This window comes from Balaenoptera acutorostrata, chromosome 6, assembly GCF_949987535.1.
Source record: "Balaenoptera acutorostrata chromosome 6, mBalAcu1.1, whole genome shotgun sequence".
In the NCBI taxonomy this organism is placed as follows: domain Eukaryota; kingdom Metazoa; phylum Chordata; class Mammalia; order Artiodactyla; family Balaenopteridae; genus Balaenoptera; species Balaenoptera acutorostrata.
In genome coordinates this window covers 25282350-25300440 of record NC_080069.1, presented here as the reverse complement: position 1 = coordinate 25300440, position 18091 = coordinate 25282350, and the positions used below count along the sequence as shown (strand labels likewise).

The 18091-nt window shown below is 39.6% G+C and overlaps 1 protein-coding gene across 1 annotated transcript in view; it reads left to right on the top strand.

The window, feature by feature from the left end:
- LOC103000102 (serine palmitoyltransferase 1-like) overlaps positions 1–15924 on the top strand; it is a 241929-nt gene extending 226005 nt beyond the window's left edge. The window contains exon 14 of the mRNA XM_057547879.1: positions 11320–15924. The gene's annotated coding sequence lies outside the window, so the exon portion shown is untranslated. The remainder of the gene's footprint in view (positions 1–11319) is intronic.
- The last annotated feature ends 2167 nt before the right edge of the window (positions 15925–18091 follow it).

The window sequence follows — 18091 nt, the reverse complement described above, 5'->3', positions numbered from 1 at the left end:
CCTGCTCACCGTGCAGAGAACAGGGAGAGGCGGCACACCAGGCAGGGCGCTTCCAGGTCCTCCGAAGTCCTAGGTTTAACCCTCTGCTGAAAGTGACCACTGTCCCCTTGGAGACTCGCTAAATGCTGAGTCCTCTTTTGCAAAACCTGTAACAGCAGTCGTAGCAGACGCTGTGGATGCCACATTCTCTCAGAGCTCATGTCTGCCCATCTGTGACACCTACAGCCAGCGCCTGTGGCTGCGGAAGCTTGTGCAGAGTGGGCAAGAATGTGCTGAGCAGCCCTCAGCCAGAGGGGCAGGAGTAGGGCCACTAACCAGCCCTCTGACTCTCCAAGCAGTCAACTGAGAGGTTCCCAGCAGGACTGAGCCCCTGATGTCCACAGCGTGACCCTCTCACTGATATCCGTCCCTGGAGAGATGTCAGTGCCTCCCGCTCCCCTGCAGGTGCTTCCCGGGATCACCTCCCAGATACACTGCTGTCACTTTCATCTTCATTTCAGGGTCTGCTTCTGAGGGAGCCCAAGCTCAGCCACAGTCAGTCAGTAAGACATTCAATCAGCACCAGGCTGGATGCCCTGCGTGACCCGCTTAGTCAGAGCTGAGTTTGAGGCTGGCTGTGGGCGCCCATTCTGATTGGCCGTCAGTTTTGTGCTTCCATTCTGATTGGCCATCGCTGGAATCAGGGCTCTGCCCTAAGTGGGTCGGGTATCTGATTACCTCTGCCTTGTGGAATTGCCCCACACCTCTGGGAAGCAGCTTGTCCCACCTCATTTCATAGAAGGGGAAACTGAGGCTCAAAACGTTGCCTGAGGTCATAGAGCTAAGAAACTGGGAGACCCTTATTGACATTCTATCTTCCTGAAAAACTCCAGAGTCCTCTGTTCTTAACGTGGAAGAGTCTGCCCTGCCTGTCCAGAAACAGATGAAAAGGGATTCGGAAACAATAGCCCAGGAATATCAATAATGTTCCCAAGACTCTAAACAGCTATTCTCTAACAAATAAATGCGTTTCTCTCACTTTGTGATTTATAAGTTATTTTTTGATACACACACACACAAAAAAAACCCACAAAAAAACCCCAAACACCATCATTTGAAGGGAAAAAAAATCCCAAATTTAAAAGTAAGTGAGTGGGACACAAAGACTGTTACAGTTCAGTGGAACAAAGGAAAGTCACGTTGGTTAGAAATTAAGGGAGATTCGAGGGCCCTTTGGGAAATTATTGTTTTCCCAGCATTTTATCTTCCAGGGCTATTTTTAGCCCATTTTGGATTGCTGTGTGATAGAGAAAAGTAAAGCAAATGGAGTGAATAGGAGTCAAGAACAGGTCTTGGTGACATCCTGGCTGTAGGACGAGAGGCAAGTTAGTTTCCCTGTCTCTTTTCTCATCTGTAAGTGGGTTTTGGGTGGGTTTAAATGAGTTCAGTTTCTTGGAGAGCTTTGAGATATAATATGACAGATGCTAATAGTCTACACCCTTGGGTGCTTTTAAGCTAAGTCTTGGGGAGAAGAATAAGTGGGATCCAATTGTGTCACCCTGACGTGTGGGTACAAATGAAGATCCGCATTCCATATCTTCTTGGTGCACAATCTCTTCCCAAAATATTTGTTATAAAGCCCTTTCAAATTTGAAAGCTCATCAAAATAACCCATTCATCTTTGAAACATAAACACACTTGGAATTTGGTTTCTATGAAATTATTTAAGAAATGTCTGTGTGACTATTTCTGAAACAACATAAAAGAGGAAGTACAGTTGGTAAACTCTTTAGATGTTAAAGTGTATTTTTTTCTTTCTTTTTTAACCAGACTCTGATTCTGAAAAATCAACTTTCAAATATAAACATTCCTGAAATCAGAAAACTGTACATATTAGCTGCCGAAAACTGGGTTTAAACCCAATTTTACACCCTCTTGTTTGACTGCAGTCAGGGTGGAGTGAAGGAGACAGTTGGGTTTTGAATTCCTGAACACTGGAGATGGAAAGGGAGTGAAGCCCGTGGGACAAAGTGTGCAGGTAGCCACAAAGCTGCCCACGGACCTCCTGGAGCACAACTGCGTGTTCTTAATGGTAGATTACCTTGGGGTAATTTTCCATTCGTTTAATAAATATTTGCTGAAGAACCTATTTAGTGTCACTTATCCTTCTGAAGGAAGAAGTTAAATATTAATAAAATGCTCCAGGTTTAATTTATCTTTGGCATGAAAGCCATCATTACTAATGAAAGATAATAGGTGACATTCTAAAAGCTTATAAAAACGGGGTACTGAAACAACAAAGTTGAGAATTAATATAAAAGTTTATTTCTAAGTATTCAGAACTCATCTAATCTGTCATATCATCTCGGGGAACAAGGGCTGTCTGCAGTAGCAGTTTTGCAGAGGGGTGGATGCCAGCACCCCACAACCTAATTTAAAATAATCGAGTCCAGATGCCGTTGCCAAAAAAGAGGTTTGCACCATTCACCACTGTGACCTAGATCATATTTCAAAAGTGTCAAATCAAAGTTGTCCCACCAAAGCCTGATTTCTTAATGAATTCCTTATGTATTTCATCTCTTGAATACAAAAAGTGGGGTATCCACTGGGGAGTAAAATTCAGATTGACAAAAATAAAACCTGCGAGTGTGATCCTTTGTGAAACACACCCCACACAGCTGATCCCCTCACTGTAGAATTATTTACTGCTTCATTAAGATGTTTTTATTTAAAAAGCCACATCTGAGAGGCAGCATAATATTCACAGAGAAAAGGAAATATGAGCTGAAGGCAATCTCATTGAAATCTCAACATTAACATCTTTAAAAAACGCTGACATTCTGTCATGTTCATCTGGTGTTACTAAGAGTAAAATTTCAAAAATTTTATCATTTCTGTATCTTAAATACTGGCCTTTTTCTTGAAGAAAGTTTCTAGCTAAGGGGGTGTTTTCGAGTCCTGACTTATTATGCTAAGTATGTCTGAATACTTAAGAGCAAGTTTTCTTCTTTTTGGAAAAGAGAAAAGAATAATGATCCTCGAGGTGATTATATATATACAGAGAGATGGATGGATGGATGGATGGACAGACGGATGGATGGATAGACAGAAATAAGGACATAGTCGTGTCATCCGCTTTTGAACAATAGCAATCTCCTACCTTCAGGCCACCAGTTCATTGTGGTCTTTTCTCAGAAAGATGAAGCCTAAAAGCCCTGAGAAGTACTTGTCCAAGAATTCAGGAAAACAGGGCTCTGTCTTACACATGCCCCCAGGACACTGAAATTAAAGTATGAAAACTCCATTTTTTTCATTCATTCAACCAATAATGATTACAGAGTGCCCACTCTGTACCAAAGCCCAGAAATGGCTCTTGCAGCCATGCAATTTAAATGGTTCATTCCTCTTTCCATATGCAAAATCTTTAATAGCATTTCCAGTTCCAGAACAAGAAAGTGTAGGCTCATTTATCCCTCCTCCACCACCCCCCCCCCAAAAAAGCAACTAAATAGCCTGGAAATAATCCAACAGACAAGAATAAAGGATTCTGAAAGCTGGAAAGAAGAGGTGGACTAGTTAGAGACCTCAGGACTTCAGGACTGATGATGTGGTGAGTTCTTTTATCTCCTATATGCCTCATATGGGTGCCAGAGAGGCCTGAAACCTGGAATCACCAATGTGCATAGACAAGCAAACAAACAAACAAACAGACAGACAAGAAAGGCATTGGCCAAAGAACCCAGAAAGGAGAAACCCAACAGAGCCAAAATGGTGGGGGGTGGGGTGGAATGCTAACTCCCACTTCACAAGGGGGCACAGCAGAGGGTGCCACTTGCCTTCAAAGTCACACTGGGCTGACCCAACCCCTTCTCCACCCCTTCTGGGCACTGGTGGGTAGACTGATCCACCGCGGGGCAGCATCAGCACAGCCTGTCATGGCTCCACTCTCCACCCAATGGCATGAGAAGATCCAGGCCCTGTGGTTTCAGTCCCTCCACCTCCCTTGGCTGAACATGGCCTTGCACTCTAGGTGACCCAGGAAAGCAACTTCCACCCCTTCAGGCAACACCTGCAGGGACTGAGCAAGAGCCCCAGAAATGCCAAAGAATGAAGCAGACCAGAATAGAATGTCAAGAGCTCTGAGAACTAAACTGTCACTGGAACTACAGCTCACAAAAATAGGCCAGAACCTAGACATTAAACTTAAAAAGGGTGAGTGTCTAATAAAATAGATTTAAATAGCATTTAAAAGTCTCTTAATAACCAAAATGTGTAGGATACAATAAAAGTTCACTCATCTCCTAATATAATAACCAAAATGTGTAGGATACAATAAAATTTCACTCATTATACCAATAACCAGGAAAACCACACTTTTAATGAGGAAAAAAAAAAATCCAATACTAAAATTTAAAAAATGCCAGTACTGAAATGACTATGATGCTGAATTTATTTGATAAGGATTTAAAAATCCTTGTATTTAATAAGAATGCTTCAACAAGCAATTATAAATTCTCTTGAAAAAAATGAAAAAATAGAAAATCTCAGCAAAAAATAGAAATTATCAATACAAAAGACAGCCATATGGAAATTATAGAACTGAAAAATATAATGAATATTAAAAAAAAAAACCTCACGTGGTAGACTCAATAGTAGAGTAAAGATGACAGTGGATAGAATCCATGAACCTGAAGACAGATCAACTGAGTCTATACAGTATGAAAAAAACAAAAATATAGACTGAAAAAAAATGAACGGAGCCTCAGGGATCTATGAAACAGATATGTAACTAAATATTTAAAATATATAACATTCTATCATCAGGGTCCCAGAAGGGAATGAGAAAGAGAGTGTGGCTGAAAAAATACTCAAATAGTTCTTTCATTATATCAAAGAAATAATGCTTAATTACTTCATAAATTTGGCAAGAGACATAAAACTCCAGAGTCAAGAAGCTAAGTGAAACCCAAATAGGATAAACCCAAACAAGTCCAAACTAAGACACATCATCATTAAACTCCTGAAAAACTAAAGACAAAAAACAAACATCTTAAAAACAATCAGAGAGGAATGATGCATTAACTATACAGGAAGACCAAATTAATGACACCGTATTTCTCATCTGAAACCATCAAGCCAGAACTTAGCAGCACAACACCTTTCAAGTGATAAAAGAACTGTCAACCTTGAATTCTATATCTCGCAAAATTATCCTTCAGAAATGAATGGAAAATAAGACTTCTCAGATGAAAGAAAATTAGGAGAATCTGTTGCTATCTGATCTACATCTAAAGATTGGTTAAAGGAAGCTCTCCAAACATAAAAAAAAAATGTTATGGATTGAATTGTGTCCCCCAAAATTCATGTGTTGAAACCCCAATCCTCAATGAGACTGTATTTGGAGATAAGATATTTAAAGATATAATTAAGGTTAAGTGAGGTCATAAGGGTGGGGCGCTAATTCGATAGGGCTAATGTCTTTACCGGAAGAAGAGACACAGGGGCACATGAACATAGAAAAGTCTATGTGAGGACACAGCATAAAGATAGCCATCTATGAGTCAAGGAGAGAGGCTTCAGGAGAAACTAAACCTGACAACACCTTGATCTTGAACTTCCAGGCTCCAGAACTGTGAGAAATAAATTTCTGTTGTTTAAGCCGCCCCACTCTGTGGTATTTGTTACGGCAGCCTGAGCAGACTAAGACAGAAAATGACAGCAGACAAATGATGGGACCTTCAGAGAGGGAAAGAACCCTGGAATGAAGAAATATAGAGGTGAACCCAACAGACTATTCTACACCTCTGAGTTTCTTTCATTATACTTTAAGTTTGAAGCTAAAATCATAGTACCATTTGATATGGTGCTCAATGTATATAGTGGAAAACACTTAAGACAATTATATTTAACAAGTGGGTAGGGTAAAGGGATCTAAATGGAAATAGGGTTTTTATACTTCACTCAAAAGGGTAAAAACCCTGACACCATAGGTGGTGATAAATTACATAGGTAATTTACCTAAAGCAACCACCAATAAAGTTATACAAAGTGGTATATGAAAAAATATTACAAATAAAGAAGAATCTAATGTTAAAAAACGTTCAAGTAACTCACAAGAAAGCAAGAAAAAAATAGAGGAGTGAGAAACAAAGGGACAAATAGAAAACAAATACCAAATGGCAGAACTTAAGCTCTAACACATCAATGATTAATTTAAATAAACCAGTTAAAAGAGATCAATTATTCTTCAGAAGTTGGAAAAAAATTAAAAATAGATAGAGTGAATAATACACATTTATCAATTATATACAGACTAAGAAAATGACTTCACAGATAGCATAGATAAGTAGGAAGTAAAAGGATAGAAAAAGATGTATCATGTAAATAGGAATTAGAAAATAGTAAGAGTGACCATAATAATATCAAATAAAGTAAATTTCAGAGCAAGGAAAATTATTTGGAACAAAAGTGGGCATTGCATAATGATAAAGGATTAATCAACCCACCAGGATGTAGCAATCCTGAGTATGTATGCAGCACCTAGCAGCATTTCAAAATACATGAAGCAAAAACTGATAGAGATGAAAAGAGAAATAGACAAATTCACAATTGTAGTTGGGTATTTCAGTACCCAACTTGCAGTATTTGGTAGCACTACCAGAGATAAAATCATGAAGAATACAGATGAGTGAACAATACCATCAGCCTAGTAGATCTAACTGACATTTATAGAACACTCCACCCAACAATAGCAGAATACTCATTCTATTTAAGTGTTCATGGAACATTCACCATGATGACTATGTCCTAGGTCATATAACAAACCTTAATGAATTTAAAAGAATTGAAATCATAGAGAGTATGTTTTCTGTCCATAACAAAATCAAATCAAGAAGTCAGTAGCTGAACAGGGGAGATCAGCTCAATGCTTTGTGACGACCTAGAGGGGTGGGATAGGGAGGGTGGGAGGGAGGCTCAAGAGGGAGGGGATATGGGGATATATGTATACATATAGCCAATTCACTTTGTTGTACAGCAGAAACTAACAAAACACTGTAAAGCAATTATACTCCACTAAAGATATTTAAAAAAAAAAAAGGCAGTAGATGAAAGACAACAGAAAACTTTCCAAATTCTTGGAAATTAAACAATACACTTCTAAATAATCCATGGGTCAAAGAGGAAGTCTCAAAAGAAATTTAAAAATAAAAATAAAAAAATTGCATAAATGAAATAAAAAATACAACATATCAAAGTTGGTGGGATTCATCTAAAGCTGGGCTGAGAGGGGAGATTTATAGCACTAAATCCTTACATTAGAAAAGAGAAAATATATCAGTAGTCTAAATTCCTAACTCAAAAGACTGGAAATAGAAAAGAAAGGAGAAAACAACAACAAAAAGCAAACAGAAGGAACAAAACAAACAGCAACAACAAAAAAGCAGAAGTCAATGAAAATAAAAACAAGAGAGAAAATTAATGAAACCAAAAACTCATTTGTCAAAAAAAAATCAATAAAATCGGCAAACCTCTTGACAAAAAGAGAGATGACACAAATCACCAATGTCACAAAGGATCCTGCAGCCATTAAAATAATAAGAAACAAATACTACAAGAAACTCAATGCTCATAAATTTGATAACGTAGAAGAAATGGACCAATTCCTTAAAAACCACAAACTACCAAAATTCAGCAATATAAAATAGATACATGAATAGTTCTATAATCATTAAAGAAATAGAATTTGTAATAAAAGCTCCTGAAAAAGAAACCCCCAGGTTTCAGATGTTTTCAAATAGACAATTTCTCCAAACATTTAAAGAATTAATACCAATTTTTACAAATTGCTCCTCTTCCAGTAAAGAGAAGAGGAGAGAACACTTCCCAACTTATTTTATGGTTAATTACAAGATAAACGTGCCCACTACCACTGCCACCATTTAATCTTGTTCTGGAGATCCTGGACAATGCTACAACGAAAGAAAAAGAAATAAGAGGTATAATGAACATCTAACTAGAAAAAAACAAGAGTCAGCAAATGATTCAGTAAGTTTTCAAAATCAACTTATAAAAATCAGTGCTGGAGTCATGCTGGTCATCGTGTGGTTCAGAGTGTGCTTGGAACTTTGAATTATAATGCCAAGACAGTTTCTGAATGTTTCTGCTCTCAACTGCTCATAACTTCTTAATTATTTACTGAACGCATAAAGGAATAAGCCAGAGATAAATTAAAGGGAAGCCCAGAGCCTCAAGCTTCTCCAACATCCATCAAGGAAGCTCAAGAATGTCAACTGAAAAAAAAATTTCATCTTTCTTCTCTTCAAATGTCCAGCTGCAGTCTTAACCAGTGGTATCTAATACAAATATGATGTGTATATCATATATATAATGAATTGTTTTCAGTACCTACAAGAAATGAAAATGGAAAAAAGTGTCCTTTCTAAGGACCGTTTCTGCCTTCCTGAGGAAAACACAGAGGCAGAAAGGATGATGACTGAGTGTCTGAGAAATTGTTCTTGGGACTCAGTGACCTTCGCTGATGTGGCTGTGGACTTCACCCAGGAAGAGTGGACTTTACTGGACTCTTTTCAGAGATGTAATGCTAGAGAACTATAAGAACCTGACCACAGCAGGGTATCAATCATTGAAACCCACTCTGATCTCTTGGTTAGAACAAGAAGAAGATTTGAGGACAGTGGAGAGAAGAGGAGTCCCCCAAGACCCAGCAATTCAGCAGGATAATCCTGGGGGAAAAACATCTGTTGGAATTGAAGCAGTAACATCGAATTGAAAAATGCAGCGAGGAACTTGGAAAGACGAGCTCATCTCTCCCATTGAGACAACAAGCAGGCTTGGTTCCTACTTCAAAGAAACTGAAATAAATCCCACAGCCTCAGCATTCCTCTCCTGTGAGACAACCAAGTGTATGTGCAGACTTCACGTGGGCCCTCTGTGTCACCCCGGAGAGACTCAGAGACAAAGGGAACCAAGACAAACAGGCTAACTTTCCTTGGAAGAAGGGAATAATCAAGTCACAAGTCCAACAGTTTTGGTGATGGAGACGTGGCTTCCTGGAAGAGGCAGAACTGTAGTGGCCAGTCTGGGTGGAAAGACAGAAAAGCATCTGGAATCCAGTTATGAAAACTCTTCCCCTAGACATCTGCCCGTGTTTGGGGCAAGAAGAGGGAACAAGGATCCCTGCTGTCCTACTTCTTAATGACGCTCATCAGTAAGTATATCAGTAGTTATATCAGTTTGCTTTTCCTTAATTGCTCAATCTTATACTACCTTACTTTTTTTTTTTTAATTATTAGCACCTTTAATTATTATTTATTTATTTATTTATTTTTGGTTGTGTTGGGTCTTCGTTTCTGTGCGAGGGCTTCCTCCATCTGCGGCAAGCGGGGGCCACTCCTCATCGCGGTGCGCGGGCCTCTCACCGTCGTGGCCTCCCTTACTGCGGAGCACAGGCTCCAGACGCGCAGGCTCAGCAGTTGTGGCTCACGGGCCCAGTTGCCCCGCGGCATGTGGGATCCCCCCAGACCAGGGCTCGAACCCGCGTCCCCTGCATTAGCAGGCAGATTCTCAACCACTGCGCCACCAGGGAAGCCCTACCATACTTTTTTAATGTCACTTTACACACAGTGGACATTATGTGGAGTTTTAATATACCTAAGTTTTTGCTATCCAATCTTAAAATTCTTTTCTTTTACTTGGAGCATTTACTCTATAATAAATTCCTAATAAATTTGAAAAAAAAGTCAATGCTTTCCTACACCAGCAAAACTGGCCAGTACATACTATAAAAGTAAAATACAAATTACAATAACTAAAAGTATAAAATATCTAGAAATTATCCAAGAATCCAAAAATCCCTCTATGGGAAAACTTAACTCTAATAAAGGAGATTGAAGATCTGAATAAATATTTACAAAGATACCCCATTCTCTTAGATTGGACAATTTAATATTATAAGATGTTGATTCTTCCTAAATTAATCTATGAATGAAATGCAATATCAGAAAATTCCACTTGGATATTTTTTGAGGAACTCAACTAAAATTTATTTTAAAACATATATGAAGGAAGAAAAATCTATGAATAGTGAAGTCAATTTTAGAGAAAACAAAGGGTGAGTGTGCCCTGCCAAATATTAAGAAATGTTGAAAGATGATAATTTAATAAAGACAGTGAAATTGGCACAAGAACAGATGAACAGACCAAGGGAACATAATAACTTAAAGACTGATCCTTGTTTGTATGAGACTTAATATAAGATAAACTATAAGAATAAATTAATGGAGAAACAACAGTTTGCTTAGTGAATGATTTGGGAAAACAATCTCACCATGTGAAGAAGAATAAAAATGAAATTTGACCCTTACCTAATCCTGATACAGGGATAGACTTTAGCTGGATTAAAGACCTAAATGTGAAAATAAAGATCTGAAATCAGTGGAGAGCTAAGAGTGTTGAAAAGTCCTTAAACTAAACTTCAAAAGCAAAAACTGTAAGGAAAAAATGTTGATAGCTTTCGTTACATCAAAATGCACGCTTCTGCTCAATGAGACAGCTAAGATATAGAGGACAGATAGAAATGCAATTGCATGAAACTATAAGGGGTTATTACCTGGCATAAACCAGGAACTCCTAGAAGAATGAACAGATGAAAGGTAGTAATTCAAATAGAGAAATGGGGAAAAGATATGTACAAAATATTTTCGAAATAGGAGATCCTAATTAAGGCTGATAAATTAGGAAATAGAGACATAACATTATTTAGATAAATGTTTGGTTCTCCAGAAGAAATAAAGAGAAAAAGGTTTAAGTGGTTGCCTCGTGAGAGTGTGGCTGAAGGTGGGAACATTTGGAGTAGAAATCCTTCAATATAATTTGATTTTTAAATTTAAAAGAAAAAGAACTAATGTCAAATAGCCTCATCCATATCTTTCAAAAAATTAAAGGAAATATCTCACTTAGAGTCATCTAGTCAGTAGTAATTACACTGAAAATGTTGCATAAGAATAAAAATTTTAAGATATAATTTCAAAAATGATGGCAACATACTATTTACAAAATAGAAGGATTCAAATAGGTACACACAAGTGACAAATAAAAAACAGATCTAATAAATCTTATACAGGAATTAAATATATCATATTTTATAAGACTTTTTAGCAGATTACAAGAACACAAAAATACATTGAACAGAAAAAATTATATTGAAAATGAAATAGATATGAAATACAAATGCGAGAGTGCATAAAAATATAAACCAAGAAATCATTTTTGGGGGGGGGGGGATAGGTAATAAAACAACAGTAATTTATTCTCTCACAGTTCTGAAGGCCAGAGTCCAAAATCAAGATGTTGGCAGGTCTGCACTCCCTCCAGAGGCTCTGGGGTAAGATGACCAGCTTGTGACGGCTGTTGGTAATCCTTGGCTTTCCTTGGCTTGTAGCTACATCTCTCTGATCTCTACCTCTGTCTTCACGTCTTCTCATCTCCCCTGTGTCTCTCTTCTGAAGATACTTATCATTGGACTTAGGTACCCCCCCCCCCGCGCCAATTCTCAATACTCCAGAATGATCTCTTCATTTCAAGAACCTTAAATTAGTTACATCTGCAAAGACCCTTTTTCTAAATAAGGTAGCATTCACAGATTCCCGGAATTAGGATGCAGAAGTCTTTTTTTTTTTTAACTAATGAATTTTTAAAATTGAAATTTAGTTGATTTACAATACTGTATTTGTTTCAGGTATACAGCACAGTGATTCGTAAACCAAATAAATCTTCTATGTTTAAAGTACGCTATAGTTTCCAAAGCATTTTCATTTTGAATATGAATTAACATTAACATTAGCTGAACATCACTCCAAACACCTTACTTTGGAGGTAAGTATCAATATATACCTCTTAGATGGATATCTAAGATTCTTAGGATCCTCAGATACATGTAACCAACAGAGAGAGAAGGCACATTGAAAATGTGATTTTGCATAAGAAGCAGTGTGATTTGGTGGATGGGCACATAGTCGCTGGAGCCCAACTACCTGGGTTCTATGTAGATCCTACCTCTTATTGGTTGTGTGATGATGGGCAAGTCACTCCACCTCTCTGTGCCTCAATTTCCTCAACCATAAAATGTGGATGTCAATAATCCCCACCTCACAGGGTTTCCTTGAGGATGAAAAAGTGCTTAGAACACCATCTGGTACATTGTAAGCTTTCAGTTAAGGACCATCGTTTTCCTTGGTCTGATTTCCAACAGACAGAAGGCCAAGGAGGAGCAGAGACAGGTAAGGATAAGGAGAGAAGGAGTCATTGCTGGGTCTGGGCTCTGTACGCTCTTCTGCAATTCTGTCAGATGTTTTAAGCAGAAGTTCATCCATCATTTTTGGAGGTGCTTTACTCCCCCAGGTCCCAGGCAGCTCCCTAAGACTTCCAGGGATCCTGAGAACAGGATGTCTTTTGTCTCTTCTAGAGCCTTCTGTGGGTGGTTGGGGGATGGGTAGCAAACAGTCTAAGGAGAACATTTGCTTTCTTGTCGAGCTTTTACCTGTCTTTCCACCTCGTCCCCTTTTCATTTCATTAGACAGGGAGTTTCACCTTAGCTCATTCTCTTCGTGCTCTGACACCGCACGGCACACATTTGGTTTGAGAATCACCGAGAGGTAGGCAGGACTTGTAAGACTGTGACCATATTACTGATGAGAAAGCCAACTGTCATAAAGTAAAGCTATTTACTCAGGGTTGTACAAGGCTGTAAGGAAGAGCCAACGCCGTGAGTCTGTAACAAGAGCTCATTGCTCTTGTCCTAGAATCTATTCACTCAATGTTTACCGGGTCAATGAGGGTCAGGTTGCACTGATGCAGGGGGCAGAGGGGACAAAGATTAATAAATATAGATCTTCTTTTTAAAAAAAATTTTGTTCTTTGGCTGCACTGTGGAGCATGTGGGATCTTAGTTCCCCGACCAGGGATTGAACCTGTGCCCCCTGCATTGGGAGCGTGGAGTCTTAACCACTGGACCGCCAGGGAAGTCCCTCCCTGTGGATCTTCTAGCATGTTCAGAAGAGGTTTCCATCAGCACAGCTGGTTGGAGCATTTGATCTCATCGGGTAGTTTGTGCCTGAGAGAATTAAGGTCTCCATCAACATGTTTGAAGGCTGTATGGTGCAGATACAACTGTGCCGATTTTAAAATATGATAAGTTGATTCTAACATTCTTCCAGAAGAGAAAAAGTGTGAGAATGTCAAAGAATATTTCGAACAAGAGAAAGATAGGAGACTTGTCCTACCAGATACAAAAACATATTAGAAATCAACAATAGTTGGAAAGTTCTGACATTAGCCAAGGCAAGACAAACGGCTCACCAAGCGGCTATGGATCCATACGAAGAAGTATTTGAGGGAGAAAGGATGGCCTTTTTATAATTGTGGAGTGGGGACACCTTTTTAGCAAGGCAAAATTTCCAGGCCATAATGGAAGAGACTGGCGGACTTGATAGCATAAAAATTTGAAATAGTTGTAGAGAGAAAGATAACAAAGTCAAGAAAAGAAATTTAAAAAAACTTGTCATATAGATACCTGATAAAACTATTTGTTGGTACCTATCCAAAGAAAGACTTTGCAAACTCTTGGACTCAAGATTCCAATTCTAAAACCCACATCGTAGAAGTCCCCACAGAGGCACATATAGTTACATGTTCCAGGATGTTCATTTCAGCATTGTTTGTCGTAGGAAAAAAATAAGAAACTTAAATGTCTACGAAAAGAAAATTAGTCAAATAAATTGTAACACATCCAAACTACAGAATACTCTTCATAAAGTAAAAGGAATGAAGGCCTGGTATAGAAAAATTCCTAGGTTAAGTCAGAACAAGGAACAAGAACAAGGCTGTTGTTCTGCATTTAAAAAAATCTATTTGAATATAGGTATATATGTAAATAGAAACTGGTCCTGGAGGATCTCCAATGAACTGTGAATAAGAGTTACCCCTGGGAAGGGGAGTGGAATGGGTGGAAATAGGATTTTCAAGTTTTATTCTTCATGCCTCCTTATTGTTCGGATGTTTAATTTGAACATGTAATCACTGTGTAATTTTAAAAATGTAAACAACGAGGAAGCAAGGCTCCTCATCCCCAGGGACGAAGAATAAGGACTTTGCACATCCATCTAAGCTGGGGAGTCAGACGAGCCGGGAGGCCACCCAGCCACTAAGGGACAGAAAACAGATGTGGAGGAACCGTGAGCCACGTGCACTCACCAATCCCCTGGTGCTCAGCTCCAAGCAGAGACTGTGGGTCGACTGCACAGGGCAAATGAGGGTTTTCTCTTCACTTGAGCAAAAGAAATCAAGAATGTGGAAGAGGCAGATGTGACAGCCATAAAATGATGTATCACCCACAGATCTGAAGCCGTGGAAATGGCAACTCAGCCCTGTTCTAACTCAACTCAGCTCAGCAGCAGCAGTGTTAGGATGCGTAGGTAGAGAGACATCTCTGCTATCCCGGTAGGGCACTCAGGCCTGCCTGCATGGAGGCAGCCTGTTGGGAGGTCTGGCCTCCAGACCTCTACTAGTTCTGAGCTTGTGAGCTGAGAAAGGGCCAAGCTGCAAATACAAGTCTTTCTTACCTGCAAGGAGCTGGGAAACCCGACAACACACACTTTCCCTGCCTCTTTCACTTTCACTGGCATCAGAGCCTAAACACGCTGGGAATTTGAACAGAGGTCTCTCTCTTCAGCTCCAGCCCCCAGGGTGGGTGGGACACTCCGTTTCTCAGCTATCAGCCCCCGTGTGGGAGATGGAGGGGTGGGCTTGGAATTAACCGCCAGGAGATCTGGATTGTCAACAGAACATGCAGGAAGCTGGTTCTAAGCCGTGCATGTGAATTAAGGGGACAGAAATACTCCTTCAGTCTTCAGTATTTGGGGTGGCTTCCATAAAGCAGTTGCAGGAAAAATCACGGACCTGGATGCCATGTAAGTCCTAAGCCCTCCTGGAGTGATTTCCTACTGGATCATGTAAGAGGTAAGAGATCTGCACTCCTGTATCGAGTTCTTTTTGCCAATTTGTCTCAATCACATTATTATCATTAATAATAATAATAACACATATTTTGTACTTACTACACATCAGGTGCAATTTAAAGTATTTCCATGTATCGTCTCACCTACCTAATTCTCACAACGGCTCTGTGGGCTGGGGCACGATTACTCTCATTTCACAGATGGAGAAACTGAGGCACAGTCAGTTTAAGCCACTCTCCAGGTTCACACGGATGGCAGGTGGTGATGCTGGTTCTCCTCTAGATGACCTGACTCCAGGGCTTCCTCTGCACTGTGCATGGAACCCTCGGCAGCCTCCTCAGATGTCACGGGGTCTGTGGACTAAATGAGGGTGAGAGGACAAAGGGGCCCATGGTGACGAGCAGCATGGAGGGTGCCTCCAAGGAAGTTCTTGGAAGCCATTAAGCAGGGGAGGGATGGCGTGGGGCTCAGGGCACAGTCACTCTGAGGATAAGTACCAACAATCGGGGGAATGGAACCCAAGATTTGAAGTTTTCTGGCTTGTGCATTGTCATCAAAATAGGACATTGGTTGGTGTGAGGCCGAACAAAGGGGCCTCCACATCCCCTGCGGGAAAGGTGTGTATGGGTAGTTCTTTCTCAGTGACAGGTCTGTCTGGAGACAAGGAGAATTTTCCAACTTGGCCTGGGAAACACTAAGACAGCAGGAGGATTTAAGATAATTCAAATATAGTCCTTCAGCCCAACTCTCTATTTCACAGAAAGAACTTGTTCAGTGAGGAGTAGGGTCTTGTCCAAGGACTCATGGCTATTGAGTAAATGAGCTACGACCAGACCCTGTTCTGTTTTCGAATTTGCCTTGGGCTGCCTCCTGTTCTGTTCTGGCATACTGTCCTCTGTGCTGACGCCTGCCACCCACTCCAAGTCATAGACTTCCAAATGTTCATCATGGACAACACAGATAAGAAAGTATTTGATGTAATGACTGGAAGAAAGTCAGTTCATTAGTAGCTATGTTCATTATCAGAGATTCGTACTTGATTCAACGGTTTCTAGTATATTCAGAGAGTTGTGCACTCATCACCACAATCCGGTTTTAGAACACCTCCTGGAAAGGTCCCTGGTGCTGACAGTCTTCATCAGTCAATCTCATTCTCACCCCCAGCCGCAGGCAACCACTAACTTATCTTCTTTTTAGATTGGCTTTCTCTGGACATTGAATATACATGGAATCACATAATTTCATGGTTGTTTTCATCTGGTTTCTTCACTTACCAAAATTCCATTGTATGAATATACCACTTTTTGTTTACTCATTCATCAGTTGGCAGACATTTGACTATCATGAATAATCCTGCTATGACTAGGGCTTCCCTGGTTGCACAGTGGTTAAGAATCTGCCTGCCAATGCAGGGGACACGGGTTCGAGCCCTGGTCGGGGAAGATCACACATGCCGCGGAGCAACTAAGACCATGCGCCACAACTGCTGAACCTGTGCTCTAGAGCCCGCGAGCCACAACTACTGAGCCCACGTGTTACAACTACTGAAGCCCGTGCGCCTAGAGCCCGTGCTCCACAAGAGAAGCCACTGCAATGAGAAGCCTGTGCACTGCAATGAAGAGTAGCCCCCGCTCGCCGCAACTGGAGAAAGCCCGCGCGCAGCAACAAAGACCCAATGCAGCCAAAAATAAATAAATAAAATAAATTTAAAAAAAAATCCTGCTATGAATACTTGTGTACAATTTTTTGCACAAACGTTTGTTATTATTTCTCTTGGAAGTGGATTTGCTGGCCCACATGACAAATTTGTATTAACTTAAGAAACTGCCAAACTTTTCCAAAGTAGTTGTACCATTTTACCTTTCCACCAACAATGTAGTTTCCAATTTTTTCCATATCTTGCCAATATTTGGTGTTATCTTTTTGATTATAGTCATTCTAGTGTGTAATAGTATCTCTTTGTAGTTTTAACTTGCATTTCTCTGATGACTAATGAGGTCGAATACGTTTTCATGAGTTTAGATATTTGAATGTCTCTCTTGATGCAATGTCAAGTCTTTCACCATTTTAAAATTATGCTTTTGGATTTCTTATTTTGGGGTTGTGTTCTTTATACTTATGGATACACATCTTTTATTATATATGATTGGCAAATATTTTCTCACAGTCTGTGACTTGTCTTCATTTCTTTCAAGCTGTCTTTTGAAGAACAAATTAAACAATGAGTTAATGAAGCTTAATTTACCAATTTTTCCTTTTATGGCTTACGCTTTTGGTATTGTATCTATGTTTGCCTAACCAGAGATTTAAAATATCTCCTCCTGTGCTTTCTCTTAGACGTTTTGTAGTTTTAAGCTTTATATTTAGGCCTGTGGTCCACGTGTCCTAACCTGACTCAAAGCCCCACTTTTCCTGAGCTAGAGCCTCCTGTGGACAACAGAAAGGGAGCCATTGTGGGTGGCTTCTTTCTCCCCTGGGGGCAACTGTTGAGTGGAAACCAGCTCAAAAGGTTTCCATGCTGCTCACCCAGCCACTGCCTTTCTAAACAGAGGTCCGTTGATAGAGCACTTCAGAACCCTCTCTCTCTGTTTCTAAAACAGCAATTTGTAACCTGCTTGAGGTTTGAGATGACTGTTGTTTCTCAACATCTTGCTTGCTTCATACAAATTTACTGCTTCCAGTAGATATTTTCTGTGGTGTATATTACCAGATTGTGGTCACTGTATAGCTTTAATATAAAGACTCTATTTTTGGTTCGTGTTGATGTGTTTCAAGGATTGAAGTTAAATAATGTGTGAGCATTAAATAATGTTAATAAAGTTAAATAATGTCCACCATCTTTTCCAGGAACGTCCAATCATTTTTTAAATGTAGCAATAAACAACTAGATTATTGCAATTTTGACTTACAGAGTATTATAAAAGTAGCTGAAAAGTTACAATCCTAATCTGTTTATAAAAATAATAGGTCTGGTATTTTTGTAGTCATAAGCGGCCAAGGGTTAAATCAGTAGGAACCAAGGAAATTTCAGATACTGTACATTGAAGAAAGGCACTAAGAAATTAAATTAATATTTT